Source organism: Dipodomys spectabilis, unplaced genomic scaffold (genome assembly GCF_019054845.1).
Source record: "Dipodomys spectabilis isolate Male_0828 unplaced genomic scaffold, ASM1905484v1 ptg001961l, whole genome shotgun sequence".
In the NCBI taxonomy this organism is placed as follows: domain Eukaryota; kingdom Metazoa; phylum Chordata; class Mammalia; order Rodentia; family Heteromyidae; genus Dipodomys; species Dipodomys spectabilis.
The window spans coordinates 2,313-21,077 of NW_024872638.1; the positions used below are offsets into that span (position 1 = coordinate 2,313).

The 18,765-nt window shown below is 37.6% G+C and overlaps 1 pseudogene; it reads left to right on the top strand.

Moving 5' to 3' along the window:
* The first annotated feature begins 615 nt into the window (after positions 1-615).
* On the top strand, positions 616-715 carry LOC122103158 (annotated as a pseudogene).
* Positions 716-18,765: the final 18,050 nt, after the last annotated feature.

Sequence of the window (18,765 nt, forward strand, 5' to 3'; positions counted from 1 at the left end):
TCTTGGCTTTAGCTACTTTTGAAATGATAAGTACAATTAACAATTATGTTTTGATAAAATACCTTCCATTCTGAACAATTCTGTCTGAACTGTTCATCTCTCTATGATCCCTTGTAACTAAGATTAGCTTTGTTCCAGTAAGACAATCTATGCTTTCAGGATAAGATATTCTGGTTGGTCTGTTCCTACATGGAAGAAGGGTAAAAGTTTAGGTAGATATTTGTCCCAGCAAGACCTCATTTGGGAAATTTTAAGCTGCAGAAAGTTAGAAGTAGCTCTTAAGCAAGGCTTACTTTGAGTCCATTAGCTCCACAAAGCTAACTCAGTTGATAAATAAATACTTGAAAAGCCACCACCTTTGGACTTAGCTGTAAAGGTTTCAAAGTATGATCAAATTTAAAATGAAAATGACAAAACAGTCATTGACAAAAAAATTGTAAATGTGAGCAATCGAACAAACTATATAAGTTTTTTCCAGTATACACAGATTTTTAGACAAATGAGATCAATAGCATTTTTAGGAACAATAAGGGTTCCTTGTTACAAAAAGACAACTATGGATACATGCCTTTATAAATATTATATCATTACGTACTTAAATTTAGAGTATACTACATGCTTCAGCAGCAGGTCTACCCAAATTACAACAATACAGAGATTAACATGGCACTTGCACAAGGATGATATAAAAATTTGTGAAGTATTCCATATTTTTCATTCTTCTGATGCAAGAAATGAAAAAAAGTTATTAAAAAGTTGATTACAAAAATACAAGTGTAACATACATGTAATTCATAGAATTAAAGGTTAGTTTGACATCAGTGTATTAAATTTTCACCTTAGAAAGGTAACCTTTACAAAACTTAAAATTAGATAACATTGCCATTTTATCCCAAAGAAATAAAATAAGAACCTAGTAAAAAAAGGAATCTTAAATTCCTTCTATGTGGAATGCAATCTGAAAGGTCACATTTATTAATGAATCTATACATGATATAACAATGTAGAATTCAAAGTATTATATCTAGGACAAATGAAATAGATTATGGACATTATACAAACATAGATATACGTTTTTCAGAAAAGCACTCGGAACATCTTTAGTTTCTATACTATTCATTCCAACAGATAAGTTAAAATTATTTCTGATTAAAAAATTCACAAACTCTGCAGGAATCATTATAGATGTATAGAAACAACTCTTGAATACATTTTGATATCAAAGTCATGCAATTCACTTGGAAGAATACCATGGAATACATGAATTTTTATAGTAAGATATTGCTGATGCTTTGTATTGTGAAAAAACAATTTGTAGGGACACAAAAGATGGACTGGCATTTTTGAAATTTAAGAATCTTAACCAAACCATAACGACTTAGTAGAACAATTTGTACAGCCTTTGACAACTTCAAAGAGGTAGTGATACATACTTATCCTTTTGGCAATATCAAATGCAGTTTCTTCCAAGTTGTTCTCCAGACCTTGTTTGATATAATGGTTCAACAGAAGGAGATACAGAGTATCTTTGCTATTTCTATTCCCAGCAGCAAGATGCAAGGGGGTCAAGAGCCCTTTAGTTTGGGGATTGGTATCTGCATCATGATGAAATAATAAAGAAGCCACTCTGGTATTATTCCACATATAAGCACTGTGCAGGGGTGTCCAGCCATTCAGAGTTATTGCATGAATATCTGCCTTGAGCTAGCAACTCATGGACAATGTCTAAGTGTCCACTCTAAGCTTACCGATGAAGAGGGGTATACTCATCCTCATCCCTAGTATTCATCTGGGTGGCCTTTTTGGAAAGTAGTCTCCGCACCATAGTAAGCCGATAAATTTTGGCATCCCAAAGAAGAAATTTGCTTGGATCCTACTCCATTTTTTTCTTGCAATTCATACCATTCCTCACTTTTTCATCTTGTTCCTTGTCTTCATCAGAATTGCCTAACCAGAGACTTTGAGTGCCAGTGGGAATGAGATGTCCATGTATTTCCCCAATAGTTCACATTGGTTGAACTAGTCAGAAAAAACTGAATTTTTTGCATATGTATTTTCACCATGATTTATTTTCTCTTTTTCCATTTTTACTATTCTAAATTATTCTAACTGGAGAGTAGTGAATTGATAGAGAGCAGAGGAAAGATTTTCCTCAGTATTCAAAGGTACAGAGTGAAAATGAGGACCAGTGGTGTCTTCATGTGCAGCTTTTTCTAGGAATGAGAAAATAGGAAACAATGCCTTCTATGTAAATGATTTGGGAAATACCATGTTATAGTGTAAGAGAACTCACTATTCAACATATTGTCTTTAAGAGCTTTCTAGTAGCTTTCTAATGTTGGTATTCAACATTATAAAAAATGTATAATGCAGTAGTAAAATAGAAGTCCTTTGTATGACTACCTAAATTCTTGTTTTTTAAAGACACTGGTTTTCATATAAAAATAGGCCTATCTATTGTCTGCAGGTGATTTTGATGATTGAAGATGCTTAATGAGAAGTCAAAATGTATTAGTAGTCCTTTGCTGCCAATTAAATTTCACTTTTTCTTCTCGGAGAATATAATGATCAAAGCAATAGTTCAGAATCAGCAAGCAATAGTTCAGAATCATGCTTCAAGCGCAAGTGAATCACCAGTAAGTAATCCTCGATTCCATTTTCCACAAAGTTTTGTCACAGATACATTCTGCCTGCCTTCTCTAGCTGCTTTCCTAGCCTGGACCTGTTCCTTCATTGTATAGGAAAAGTGTGATTCAACTGATTTCAATCAGATCTGTTAGTAGAATTATCAAGTATTTAGATTCTTTTTTTTAAAATTATTTGTGGGGCCTGACCTGGGCACTGTCCTTGAGCTCTTCAAATCAAGGCAAGCGCTGTACCACTTGAGCCACAGCACCACTTCTGGATTTTTCTGTTTATGTGGTGCTGTTTTGGGAAATGGCAGAGCAGAAAGTGAAATGATGCAATCAAAAATGTAAAAACAAAATAAATTAGGATAATTATGGAGCAATCATGAAAGAGAGAGAGGAAAAGAGACACAGATGTGCAATGACCTAGCTAGCCACAAAATCTATGCTTCTAATCAATTACAGAGCAAACAATTTTTTATTTTTTAAAAGAGATGGAAATAGAATTTATGTATTTACTTGAAATTAGTAAATACATTTTTAGTCGCCTACATAAAGAGGCATAGCTTTGACCAAATTACAGACAAGAATCTTAATCCTTGGGCTGGGAAGGTGGCTCAGGGTAGAGTGCTTGCCTTGCAGCTTACTACAGTGCAGACACTACTTTCCAAAAAGGCTACTCATATGAATACTAGGGATGAGGATGAGTATACCCCTCTTCATCAGGAAGCCTAGAGTGGACACCTAGACCTTGTCCATGAGTTGGTATCTCAAGGCAGATATTCATACAATAACTGTGAATGGCTGGACACCCCTGAACAGTGCTTATATGTGGAACATATTGCAACAGCACATACACACACACACACACACACACACACACACACACACATACACACACCCCATCAGATTTCTTCTTAAATATTTTTTGTGTATGGTCTTAAGAAGAAATCTACATTACTAACTTGAATTTCTGACAGGACAATATCATCACTGTACATCTTGCTTCTGTGCTTTCAGTTTTAAATTACTATAGAAGTATGTGCATTACATAAGTATAGGAAAAAGTAGGAGCCACACGGGTGGCTCAGGTCTTTAATCCTACCTAATCAGAAAGATGAAATCTGATGATTGTGCTTTGAAACCAGACCAAGAAAAAAAAGTCCATTAGATTATGAATTGAAAGTAACCACAGAAGCTTGAAATGGAGTTGTATTATTAGCAGTAAAATGCTAGCCTTGAGAAAACTAAAACAAAATAAATAACAAATTCTGAGACAGAGCCAGGCCCTGAGTTCAAGCTATATATTAGCACCAAACTAATGAATGAATGAATGAACTAAAAATAAATTAAATGGTCACATGTGGAGAGACAGGTAAAATGTAACAACCATGGTGACTGGATTATGTATTATTTTGTAAAAAGGAAAATTATCATTTTTCCTAATCACTAATATTTTACTTGAACTTTTTTGTACAATAAACTCCGAATTTGACATGCATGTATATGTGTGTGTACATGTGCGCACATGTGTATGTATGAGTGTGTGTGTGTGTGTTCGTTTGCAATGTTGCTTGCCAATGAGGACAGAGTGAAGCTGAAAAGAGCTGTGTTGCAATGTTGTTATTTATCAGTGTTCCGTCCTGTCATTTCAGTGGAACCACCCTTCTTTACATTTTATTTGTCAAATAATAACATCATCATAATCAAAGTATTTACAACATTAAGTTAGATAAAAGAGATCACTTTCAGCTCTTTGTATATGTTAGGCAATAAGATACACATATATTTGGGTAGTAAGTTATTGCTGTAAGATGACTGTCAGTACAAAATATGTATTTGACCTCTTAAATTGGTTATACTTTTAAGATATACTCATGGAGTGAGTTTGACTGACTTGACCAAACAGGTATTACTCTCTGGTTATTCCTGTGAAACTCAAGGTGGATAAACTCTTTCCGGATTTCTGTTGAAAATAACTTTCTTTGTAAGATCATATCTATTCACACTAAGATAATAAATCCCGTATTTTTTAGGTTTGAATATCCCATCATGTTGACTGAAAATCAGTATTGTGGATATGTTTGTTAGATACACATTGCAAAAAAAAAAAGCATGTGTCACCTCCAGATTGTGGATGCATTTGAAGTTGTATTTTACATACAAAGGTTTCTTCATTAATAGTTCTTTTGTGGGAGTAACTATCACAACTTTAACAATTAAGTCTTTTTGAATATCTTTTCCAATAGAAATAACATTCCAGAGCGAGTCTTGCAATTTCTGAAAACCCGTTGAATATTTTAGTGTTATTTCAGTTCATTGACTACACAGCTAAAGACATTTTTGAAATAAACATTGTTAAAATCTGAAAATGTAAGTGGGGATATAGGTTTTTTTTTATGCATCATTTTATGAAAAGACAGTTCTTATGAAACTAAAAGATATAGAATAAAAGAATGGAAGTGAATTGGGTGAGCTAATTATTAGTATAACTTTGTTTTCTATTAGCGTAGTCCTTTGAAAGTACATGATGAATTTAAATTATGTCCTTTGTGACACTATGATTCAGTTATTTTTAGAATCTTTGTAGTTATAAGAGTGAATTTGTAGTATAAATAAATGTTTTTGGAAATGATTAGGATTAATCTTGTGTTTTGTTTCCTACTCCCAAGAAAATGAGTTATTTTCAACTGTTAACAGTTTACAATTGAATCTTCAGCATCATGAGAAATTTTGAACAAATATAGTATTATTTATGTCTTTTTGGGGGGAGGAGGGGGTCTGGCAGTGGGGCCTGAACTCTCGGCCTGGGCGCTGTCCCTCAGCTCTTCAGCTCAAGGATAGTGCTCTTCGACTTGAGCCACAGTGCCACTTGCGGCTTTTTTCTTTTTGCTTATGTGGTGCTGAGGAATCAAACCCAGGGCTTCACGCATGCAAGGCAAGCACTCTACCACTGAGCCACCTTCCCAGCCCTTTATGTCTTTTAAAATCAATTGTATTCACAAGTTGGAGAGGCTTTAATTCATACTTAGGTCTTGTTGTCTATGATTTTTATCCTCTCATTCCTAACATTAATGATTGGTCAGACTGCATTTTTGGGTACATGAAAGGTAAAATATTTATCTAGAGTCAAAGGTGATTTTTATATGTCTTATTTTAATAGCATTTTAAAGTAGTACCTTTCTCTCAAAATGTTGGGTGTAAAAAGCAATTAAAATACTTCTAATGGTAAACAACTTAGTTGAGCTACAATGTGGAAATGATTGGTCCATAAGACCTGCAGTCTGTTTCCATCAGGAATTGGGGAGGTGATTCTTTCAGTAAGACAGTGTTAAACAAAGATAGGGTCCCCAGGCAGTCAGTGTTGAATGAAGGGATAGAATATGATTTCTGCTATTTTGACCTAGAAACCAAGAATGTTATACTTTAGCAGTTCTTTTCACCAGGGAGGTATTCATTGATTATGAACTTTGAGTATTCATATTACAGTTCCCTATTTTCTAACAAAGATAAAGTGAAATATTATGAGTGTACACAATAATTCTGGGAAATTTTCCTAGAATTAGTAGACTAAGTGCTGGTATTTTAGTCATAAAATAGAATGAGGTTAATTGATACAGTGGGAGATGAACCTCAGGCTAACACTTACCATGTGTGCAATGTTGTACTAGTAATTCCAAATCTGAGGACTTCAATATCATCGTCTGAGAATTAAAAATGTAAGTAGTTCAACTTTATGGAATTATTGTGAGGATTAAATTAGATACCATAGGTAAAGTACTTGGAAAAACAATCAATTAGCATTTGGCAAATTCTACCTGTTATTTTATCATGTGGTTAATTCTAACATCTTTTACTGTGATTTTTATTGTGTTTCTTTATGATGTGCAATGTGATGGTTTTCCCAAACTGATTCTCACAATTCACATTCCATTCAACAAAAAGAAATGTGTAACAATTCCGTTTGTTTTGCTCCTTATTAACTTTTGTTTCCATTTTATTTTATAATGAAATATGATTTCATAAATCTACTGTAGATGCAAAAATATGTTAATATATTTCTAACTGTATGTATTGTTCTATACATATACACATATAATACACAGGTTACAATGATTATTTATAACTTCTGTAACTATACAATTTACTAAATTATTAAAAACATCGACAGCTCATGCCTGGAATCCTGGTGACTCAGGAGGCTGAGATCTGACTATCATGGTTTGAAGCCATCCTGGGCAGGAAAGTCCATGAGCCTCTTATCTCCAAACAACCAACCGAAAATCAGAATTGGAACTGTGGATCAAAGTATTAGAGTGGTAGCCTTGAGAGAAAAAGCTTATGGACATCACCCAGGCTCTTAGTTCAAGAACTACAATCTACCCCCAAAAAATCTATTTAATTTACACCTGTGTAAGTAGAGTATTTCCATCACCCAAATGCACATCCATGCTCATTTGCAAGGTAACTCTGTTTTGCCTAAAGTACCACTAAACATTATCACTAAAGGACCATTGGAATGTGGTTTCATTCTATCTCTCTAATGGATTTTCCCCACTCAAATACTCAAGTGTTACAATTGTTCTAATTATTAAAATCATAGCTTTTTTCTTTAATAACCCTAATATTAGAGTTTGAATTGAGTGTTTTGTTCCCCTTAAATAGGTGTTCTTACCACTTTGTCATGCCCCCAGCCCTAAGTAATCCTGATTATTTTTCAGCTAGAAAATGGCTTCCTACTTGTGCATGAACTTGGCCTCAGTCCACTTGATGTTATTCTACCTGGAATTTAGAATAACAGGTGCATGGCATTGTGTACAGAACTTTCTGTTCCATCTGGGCTTTTGCCACTATCCTCACAACATTGCACTCCCATGTAGTCACGAATTTCATAAGCTTGTCATACCTGATTTTTTTTCTAAATCTTTCATTTCCTGCAGGCTCTTGTGTAATGAATTAATTTGTGTTTTCTTGGGTTGTTTATTTCATTTGAATCTATGTGTTGAGTTGTTCCTCACTTTTCCTTTTGTTTCTTTCCCTCAAGTTCTTGCCTAAAGTGCTGAGAAACCAATTCTTCTTTCTCAAGATAGTCAGGGTGAACATTATTTATTCCAAAGCAATTTCAGTATCTATGAATGGTATACACATGGTAACCGCTGAGAAGGGTGTTTTTATTTTCATGGCAGTCTTTGGCATACACAGACAGATCATGAAATATATGAAGAAAATAAAACTACAGATGAATGCCAAGAGGAGAATAAGCTATTATTAATTGTTTGACAGAGGTTTCTCTTCTAGTGAAAGAAATATATTGCTTGATGCAGGATTTCACAAAATCATATTGCTAGGAGGAACCTAAAAAATCATCTAATACTATAGACTTGAAAGTGATGAATTGACTTCCTGAATAATTTACTTTTGGGTCAAATAAAAGCAGGCTTCCAAAAAGAGAGTCGATTTTAGAGAAACATGATGAATTTTATGTAAATATGTCCTTAGCTGATTTTGTTAATTTGTGAACTAATACAGGGAAATAAAGTACAGCAAGATAAAAAAATATAAACTTCACATTGAAATACTCATTTGTGTTTTTGTATGTGTGCATGCATGTGCGAGTACACACACGCACATGTGCATGTGTTGCAGAGCTTCTGCAAGGCAAAGGACATAGTTAGCAAGATCGATAGAAAGCCCACGGATTGGGAGATGATCTTCATTAGCCATACAATGGACAAGGGTCTCATCTAAAATATACCTGGAACTCAAAAAATTAAATCCCCCAACAACAAATCCTCAGAGAAACAACTGCCCAATAAATAAGTGGGCTAAAGACTTAAAGGGAAACTCTGAAGAGGGAAGAAGGATGGCTGATAGACATATGAAGATATGCTCAACCTCTCTAGCTATAAAAGAAATGCAAATCAACCCAGCATTGAGATACCACCTCAGCCCAGTTAGAATGGCTATAATCAAGAATTCTAATAACAACAGATACTGGAGGACATGGGGACAGAAGGGAATCTTAGTGCATTGTTAGTGGGAGTGTAAACTTGTTCAACCACTTTGGAAAGTAGTATGGAGGTTCCTCAAATGACTCCACATAGAGCTCCCCTATTTCCCAGCAATCCCACTTTTGGTCATTTACCCAAATTACCACAAACAAGACCATACTAAAGTTTCCAGCACATCTATGTTTATGGCAACGTTATTTATAATAGCTAAGATATGGAACCAACCCTGATGCCTCTCATTAGATGAATGGATCTAGAAAGTGTGGTAGATATACACAATGAAATTCTATGCCTGTATCAGAAAGAATAACATTGCCCCATTTGTTAGGAAATGGAAAGACTTGGAAAAAATTAAGTGAAGTAAGCCAGGCCCAAAAATATAGGTCGCATGGTTTCCCTTATTTGCAAAAACTAGTATATTTTTGAGACAAGCAGAAAAGGTAAGATAAGTTCATGTTAGGTGAAATGAACCCCAAGATAATTATTGAAATGTTTTTTTTTCTTTCTTGCAATTGTTTCTAACATATTTGTAAGATTATTTCTTTGTTGCTTTGTATGTCCCTACCCCATGGTATAAACCCCTACTTCCATTTTATTTGATATTGTTAAAATTTGTGGAGGGAATGGGCAAAACCCAACCTTTAAATATGGATACGTCGGACCCATTGCAACAATGAGCTATACAAGTCATTATGTCCAATAAGGAACTTTACAACTTTTTCTGTTGGGGGGGTGGAGAGGGGAAATGGGAAGGGATGAGAAGTGGAAACAGGAAGAGGCAACAATGCTTGGTAAGAAATGTACTCATTACCTTACCCATGTAATTGAAACCCCTCTGTACGGTATTTTGAAAAAAAAAATTTTTTAAGTTTGTCAGAATAATGTCAAAAATTTTTGACAGAATAATCATTAGTGTCTCGCCTAGAATCTGGATATGGTTAGTAACTCTAGAGGATTTTCTCATGCTTTCAAAATTTTCCGTAAACATATACGAATGAGGTGGTTTATACCTATAATCCTAGCTACTCTGAAAATAGAAATGTCGATAGTTGCAATTCAAGGTCAAGTTGGAAAACATAAAAGAGACCTCCAGTTCAATCAATAAAAGCTAGGTGTGCCAATGTGTGGCTGTCATGCTACCTATGTTGAACATAAACTAGGAAATTCACTATCCAGGTAGCTTAGGAATAAATAAATACAAGATTCTATCTCAAAAATAATCAAAGCAAAAATTACTGGATGTGACATGGTTCAAGTGGTCAGAGGCCTGCCTGGCAAATGCAAGGCTCTGAATTTGAATCCAAGTACTTACCTCAAAAAATTAAAAGTAAACAATATGAATTATTTCTCTAAATCACTTCTCAGTGCAATTATTGTATGTATTCTTCTAATAATCTGGTAGTGAAGACAGAGAATTGATTAAACCAGATCAATATAATAGGTGAAATGAACCCCAAGTTAAGAATTGAAATGTATTTTTTTCTTTCTTGCAATTGTTTCTAACATATTTATCAGATTATTTCGTTATACTGGGAACGCCAAGTTTCTTCATGGCTCACTCTTCATGGTGTGCTCATGTGGAACTATTCACCAATTAGGCCTTCTAGGCCCCGAGTTCAGATCCCAGCCCTGCCAAAAGATTCATCTTGATGTCAGAAGCAAATTGTTGCCCCTGTTTTCCTTTCCTGTGCAACTCCTGGGTCTCAGCTAGGATGGAGAATGCATGGGCCACCCTGTGGTCATGGGAATAAGTTGTTATACATGTCAGCTGAGTTATACCTGTCATGATATACTCAAAAAATACACAATACATCCATGAATACCATACAAAACAAAGACAAGAACTACACTTAATATACGATGCAGTACACACACGGATGTGAATATACATCCCATGTTTCAATGATGCATTGAGGACTATTTTGGCCTCTCTGGGACTCAATCTCAGTTACTGGTAACAGCCCAGCTCCTTCTTGGCTCACAGTCTGGTGTGTTCACGTGGACCCATTGGGAATTTGGGCCTCCTAGGCCTTGAGTTCGAATCCCAGCACTGCCAAAAATTCACCTTGATGTGAGAAGCCAGTCGTTGCACCTGTTCTCATGTGCTGTGCAAATTCTGGTTCTCAGCTAGGATAGAGAAGGTATAAGCAACTCTATACTCATGGGAATAGGTTGTCTTCTAGATCACCACAGTGATATCTGTCAACCTATACTCAAGAAAATACACAATACTTTTCATCATAGAGGTCCTTCACTTCTTTGATTAAGTTAATTCCTAGGTATTTTTTTTTTTGTGGGGTTATTACAAATGGAGTTGCTTTCCTAATTTCATCCACACTTTTCTCATTGTTGGCATACAGAAAAGTCATTGATTTTGTGGGGTTAATTTTAAACCCTGCTACTTTGTCAAAGTTTTGAAACAGCTTGAGTAATTTGGGAGTGGAGTCTATGGGATTATTTAAATACAAGATCATGTCATCTGCAAAGAGGGAGAGTTTTATTTCTTTTTCCCTATTTGGATCCCCTTTATGTATGCATCTTGTCTTATTGCTGTAGCTAAGCATTCTAATACTAGATTGAAGGAAGTGAAAGCTTTAAAAACTTGAAAAAGGATATCGAAACAGAACTTAGAAAATGGCAAAACCTTCCATGCTTCTGGATTGGAAAGATTAACATCGCGAAAATGGCAATACTTCCCAAAGCTATCTACAAATTCCATGCAATACCTCTCAAAATTCCAACCTCATTCTTCAAGGAAATAGAAGAGATAATCCAAAAATTCATATGGAAAAATAAAAGACCCCGAATAGCAAAAACAATCCTCAACGCAAAGAACACTGCTGGAGGAATATCAATACCAAATTTCAAACTCTACTATAAAGCCATAGTAATCAAAACAGCTTAGTACTGGCACAAGAACAGACCTCAGGACCAATGGAATAGAATTGAAAACCCAGAAATGAACCTACAGACCTATAGCCATCTAATGATAAGGGAGCTAAAAAAATAGAATGGAAGGAAGACAGCCTATTCAGTAAATGGTGCTGTCAAATTGGTTAACTACTTGTAGAAAACTAAAACTAGATCGTCAAATATCACCTTGCACTAGAATCAACTCCAAATGGATCAAAGACCTCGGAGTCAAAGCAGACACTCTGGAAACATTACAGGAGAAACCCTAGGTCTCCTTGGTGCAGGCAGAAATTTTCTTAATAGAGACCCAGAAACACAACAAATCAAAGAAAAGTTGGACAAATGGCATTGCATGAAGTTGCAGAGCTTCTGCATGGCAAAGGACATAGCTAGCAAGATCAATAGAAAGCCCACAGATTGAGAGAAGATCTTCACTAGCCATACAACGGACAAGGGTCTCATATCTAAAATATACTTCTAATTCAAAAATTAAATCCTCCAACAAGAAATCCCCAAAGAAAGAACTGCCCAATAAATAAGTGGGCTAAAGACTTAAAGAGAAACTTCTCTGAAGAAGAAAGAAGGATGGCCAATAGACACATGAAGAAATGCTCAACCTCCCTAGCCATAAAATACATGCAAATCAAAACAACATTGAGATACCAGCTCACCCCAGTTAGAATGGCAAAAATCAAGAACTCTAATAACAACAGACGCTGGAGGGGATGTGGACAGAAGGGAATCTTACTTCATTGTTGGTGGGAGTGTAAACTTGTTCAAACCCGTTAGAAAGCAGTATAGAGGTTCCTCAAAAGACTCCACATAGAGCTCCCCTATGACCCAGCAATCCCACTTTTGGGCATTGACCCAAATGTTTACAAACAAGACCACACTAAAGCTTCCAGCACAACTATGTTTATTGCAGCATTATTTACCATAGCTAAGATATGGAACCAACCCAGATGCCCCTCAGTAGATGAATGGATCAAGAAAATGTGGTATATATACACAATGGAATTCTATGCCTCCATCAGAAAGAATGACATTGCCCAATTTGTTAGGAAATGGAAAGACTTGGAAAAAATTATTTTAAGTGAAGTAAGCCAAGTCCAAAGAAACATAGATCCCATGGTTTCGCGTATTTGCAATATCTAGTATATGTCTGAGTCAAGCAGAAAATGTCAGATAAGGTGATGTTAGGGAAATGAACCCTAAGATATGTATTCAAATGTTTTTTTCTTTCTTTCTTTTTTTTTTTTTTTTGGGTCCGGTTGTGGGTCCTGAACTCTGGGCCTGGGTGCTGTCCCTCAGCTCTTCAGCTCAAGGCTAGCACTCTACCACTTGAGCCACAACGCCACTTCCGGCTTTTTTCTTTTTGCTTATGTGGTGCTGAGGAATCGAACCCAGGGCCTCAGGCATGCAAGGCAAGCGCTCTACCACTGAGCCACCTTCCCAGCCCCTCAAATGTTTTTTTCTTTCATGCAATTGTTTCTAATTCATTTATAATATTATTTCTTTGTTGCTTTGTATGTCCTTCCCCTACAGTATAAAGCCTGCTTTCACTGTATTTGCTGTCAGTACAATTTTTGGAGGAGAAGGGAAAAAACAAGTAATTTAAGGATAACTGTGGACCCGTTACAACAATGAGAAGTACAAGTTTTCATGTCGAAAACGAACTTTACAACTTTGGTGTGTGGGTGGGGAGGATAGGGTCGGGGAGGGGGGAGGCTGGGAAGACATGTGAAGGGTAGACAAAGGAGGAGGCTGCAATGCTTGATAAGAAATGTACTCATTATTTTGTCCATGTAATTGTAACCCCTCTGTACAGTATGTTCACAATAAAAAATAAAAATTAAAAAAAAGAAAATACACAATACATCAATGAATAAGACAATATAAAGAGAATGACTACATCAAATGCAAGATGTCGCCCACCCATATTTGGAAATATAGATCCTTTGTTTAATTATGAATTTATGACTATATTGGCCCCCACCAGGACTCCATCTCAGGTCCCAGAAATGGCTTAACTCCTTAGTGGCTCATAGGCTGGTGTGCTCACCATGATCCATTCACCAATTGGGCCTGCTAGGCCTTGAGTTCAAATTCCAGCACTGCCAAAGATTCATTCTGATGTTAAAAGCCTAGGGTTGCACACGTTTTCCTGTTCTGTGAATGTCCTGGGTGTCATTGAGAATGGAAAATGCTATATAAGCAACTCAATAGCCATGGGATTAGGTTGTCATCCATGTAAGCACAGTTATATCTGTCAACATATTCAATATAATGCACAATGCATCCATGAATAAGATAAATAAAAATTAATAAAAAGTATAAATACACTTAATGCAAGATGCATAACACACCTGTAGGTAAAGAGAGATCCTATGTTTAAAAAAGGTGGGCTTGCTATTTTGTTCAGTGCTGGGGCTTCAAATCAGGTCCTGGACCAGGCCTGACATTCTAGTCTTCAAGGATGGTGAGCTTCCCCTTCCTCCTCAGTGCAACAGTGCTATCCAAACCTGAGTTTAAATCCCAGCATTCACAAAAGATTCATCCTGTTGTCAGAAGCCAGTTGTTGTAAACGTTTTCCTCTCCTGTGTAAGTCCTGAGTCTCAACTAGGAAGGGGAATTCATAGGCAGCCCTATAACCATGGGAACAGGTTGTCATCCATGTCAGCACAGTTAAACCTGTCACCTTACTTAGTCAAATACAAAATACCTCCATGAAGTAGAGACAAAATAAGGAGAAGTTCACCGAACTTTTACAAGATGCTATACACACATGTTTTGTCAATATAGATCGTATGTTTAAAGTATGAATTCATGACTATAGTGGACCACCCTGGTGATCAATGTCAGATCCTGGGAATGGCCTAGCTCATTAGTTGCTCACAGGTTAGTGTGTTCACCTTGACTTATTGGCCAGTTGGCCCTACTAGGCCCTGAGTTAAGATCCCAGCACTACCAACAAGTGAATCGTGGAGTAAGAAGCCAAGTGTGAAACTTGTTTTCCTTTTCTCTGAATATCCTTGGTGATCCTGAGAATCCTGGCATGATGGAGAACATTTCTATAAATCTAGATGCTCTGTGAAAGGATGTCATCAATGTAATATATGGAAGGGGTTTCATCATAGTACAATCAATGGTAAATAAATTAATAAACAAAAAATACAAGAACAACCACACCAAACATGTATGGACTGAACATCTATAGGTAAGTATCAATCCTATCTTTACAATGTGTATAAATAGTATGTTTCCGGGGCTGTTACTTGAATTCAGGACTAGTGAACAGGCCTGACTTTCTTATCTTCATCCCCATTGCTGTAGGTTTACCCAGATCCTGAGTTCAAATCCAAAGCCTGGAAGAATAAACAGCGTGAATTGCAAGCAAGGGAGCTAAATTTTTTAATTTTACTTTTCTCAATACGGTGCTTGAACTCAGGTCGTGGCAATTCTGCCTCAGCTTTGATCACCCTAGGCTGGGGTACAGCCACTAGATCTGCAGCTCCTTCTGGGACCCTAGACCCCCAGGCCTTGCAGGGAAAGCAATGCACAGAAAAAATATGGCCAATTTATATTTTCTTCCTTTGTATGGTGACCCTCATGGGTCTGAGTGACACTGTTGCAAAGGGTACTTCAACTTGCATTGCTGAAGTCTGCCAGACTATCAGGATTAACAATGGAATGTTGTCAATGTCACGGTTGAATGAATTGATCATGGAAGATGCTCTATAAAATTAAATTAATATTTCAGGAGGCTGATTGATTTGATTTAATATTTATGAAGCATCGAAAGAATATTATTACTTAAAGGAACGCAATAATTTCAGGACACTGATTTCATTAATAGTTTACGGATGAAAACAATTTATTAATTACATTGAGGCAGAATTAATCCCCAGGAATTGGTAAGAATGTAGTCTATATAAGTGAATAATGTATAGACATCTTTGACACTCTATAAAGATATATATTTATTAGCATACTGCCATCTGCATGTCAATATTTTCTTATTTTGGTAACCCCTGGGGCTTGACCTGAGGTCCTGGGAACACTCTGTCAGCTCAATTTGCCACAGGATGGCATGCTAACACTCACCCATTCATGAATTGGGCCTTGTAGGCTTGTAGGCCTTGAATTCAGATGCCAGCATTACCAAAAATGAATCGTGGAGTAAGAAGATAATGGTGACACATGTTTTCCTTTTCTGTGAAAGTCCTGGGTGTCAGGGATGAAGACCTATATCCTGTATAATCAATGTAATCAATGTTTCATGTTCCATAATAGTAAATAAAATAAATGGTCAATACATGAATAAAACAAAAAAATAAAATAACTACTGAATGCAATATGGAGTCAACTTATGTATATAAATATAAATCATATATGTAAATTGTACATGAACAGGATGTTTCTAGTGATGGGGATCTGTTTTAGGCATGAGGAACAGACCTGAATTTCTTGACTTCAAGGAGGCCAGCTTCCCATTCCCACACAGTGCAACAGAGTTACCAAGACCATGAGTTTCAATCCCAGTCCTGGCAGAAAAATGGCACCTTTGCAGTATGTGAGGCCCAATTCTTCTGTATTTTATTATGCCTAAATTTTATGAATGTGATTGTTTAAATGTTTAATAATTAACTAAAATCGGTCAGTATCCTATAATATGTGTATAATTTTATCCTAGAATCATTCAAGAACTGCCCATTCAATCATGACATACATCACATTCCACTGGTATTCATATGGATAGGATGAGTTCCTTAGGATCTCCTGCCATTTGGAGGTGGCAGGACCAGGATTCCAACTGTGGGCTCCAACTCCCACCACTTCAACTTGGGGATAGGGTACTCACCGTTCTGTCCAAGAATATCAGCAAGACCAATGATTAGGCAGGCACCAGTGGCTCTCAGCAGTCCTCCTTGATACTTACAAGGCTGTGATAGGAGGATCATGGTCAAAGTCATCCTAGGCAGGAAAGTCCTTGAGACCTCTCTCCAACTTCAGTTCCAACAAAGCCAGAAGCCCAGGGCTCCAGTGTGGAAGGCGAGCCTTGAGCAAAAGCAGCTCACAGACTGTTCCCAGATCCTGAGTTCAAGGTCCGGGTCTGGTAACAAACAGACATACACAATAATCTGTGCAGCCATCCAGCTAAAGAAGGTCATCCTCTTTTCTCCAACTAAATTGGTCCCTGGGAAAAGGACTGGGGGAGCTGTTGTCTTCTTGACTCCACCCATGCTGCTTGCATCACAGAATTCTAGCCACACCCCCATTATTTCATGGTTCTTTCTAACCAATGGGATACAAGAATGGTGGCCACGCCCACATTCCATGCTGCCCAGTAGCACCTGGATTCCCTCTGTTAGTTTCCAATACTACCAGCAATTGAGGAAGGTAGAGGTGGCTGAGTGGTGAGGAAGAGACCCAAGCGACTTTGGAGTATAGTAAGAAATGGAGATGCCAGCCCACACCCCAGCTCCCTCCCCCCTTCCCAAGGTGCAGGATTTCAAACCTCAGGTAATGGTGCACTGCCAGCCCACCTAAAGCCCTGACCTTGTCCCTGGCCCTGGTTCTCTGCTCTTGGCCCATCTGTTTCCGGGGTCAGACACTCCTCTGGGGGCACCATGACCCCCTGCTTATTTCCTCACCCTGGCTTTGAAGAGCCACCTTTCTGTCTTGGACATTTCTGAAACAGAGACTCAATATATGCTCTGGTTGGTCTGGATTGAGGTCCTCCTATCTGGGACAGGTATGCTCCACCAGGCTTGGTCCTCTGTAGTTGGGATGGTAGACATGTAGCGCCATGCTCAGTCATCGATTTAGATGGATTATCCCAAACTTTTAGTCCACAGCAGCCGATTCTTGACCACAGGTGAAGCTCTGGGTAGGGCCACAACCATCAGATCTCATTCTCCTCACAGGACAGTTTTGAGGAAACAAGGGATTTATACAGAGGGAATCTCTTGAGCATGGCTTGGCATGGAGGGAGTGGCCTTTAGAGAAGGTTCTCGGCAATTCTGTGAGCAAATGACAGGAAGATACCAGCAAAGGGCTCAGGTGGGGTCAGTTATTAATCATGCAACAGGTGGGGATTTTGAAACAAAACATGGCTCTCTTTCATCATTACCCTATCCCCATGAGGAAGGGGATCCTTCACTGTGTTGAGTTTTGCATCTGGGGAAACCGAGGCACAGAGAAGTCAGGTGATCTCCTTATGACTTCAGCTTCACAGGAAGCTCGGCCTCACTTCACTACCATGCTCCCAAGGACAATGGGTGCTATTCAATCCACTTCTTGTGGTAGGAAGTCCACTTCTTGTCAGTTGTGGGGCTTGAACCCTAGGCATGGGCACTGTTCCTGAGCTCCTCAGCAAAAGGCTAGTGCTCTACCACTTGAGCCCACAGCACCACTTCTGGTTTTCTGGTGGTTCTTTGGAAATAAGAGTCTCAGAGACGTTCCTGCTGGGGCTGGCTATGAACCATGATCCTCATATCTCAGCCTCCTATGTAGTTAGGATTAGATTTCTGAGCCACCGGCACCCGACTTAATTGTAATTCTGACTTTTCTCTTCTCTCTTTCACAAAAACTGGTTGAATGGGTGCTGGAAGGAGGAGGTCCAGCATCCCCATGTGGCTGGAATCTAAGGTGATCCTCTCATTCTGGAGGTGGGCTGTGGGTCAGGAGCTATCTCACTTACCCTGTTGAAACAGCTCCCTGAGGTAAGACCCACTGTGCCCTGGCTAGACTGTGAAATTCGTTGTCCATCCAGCCTTACTGGACTTATTGTATTGTTTTACTTTCTACATCATTTTCTAGCACCTGGACAAACTTATGATGCATAGTTACAGAATGAAAATGTAATGCCTTCTTATGAAAGTCATTTAGGGCTCTGAAAATGTGGCTTCATGGTATGGTAATTGCCTAGCATGCATGAAACCCTGGGTTCAATTCATCAGTAACACATAAAAAAGAAAAACACTGGAAGGAATCCTGTGCCTCAAGTGGTAGAGTGCTAGCCTTGAGCAAAAAAAAAAAAAGCTCAGGAATAATTCCCTACCCCTGAGTTTAAGCCCCTGGACTGGCAAAAAAAATAGTAAATGGAAAATAAAGAACCCATACTTGAAATATATAATTGCTCCTTCCATACTGACACCTGACAATAGTCCCTAATTCATGTACTTTACTTATGTTAGGATACTGTGTTGAAA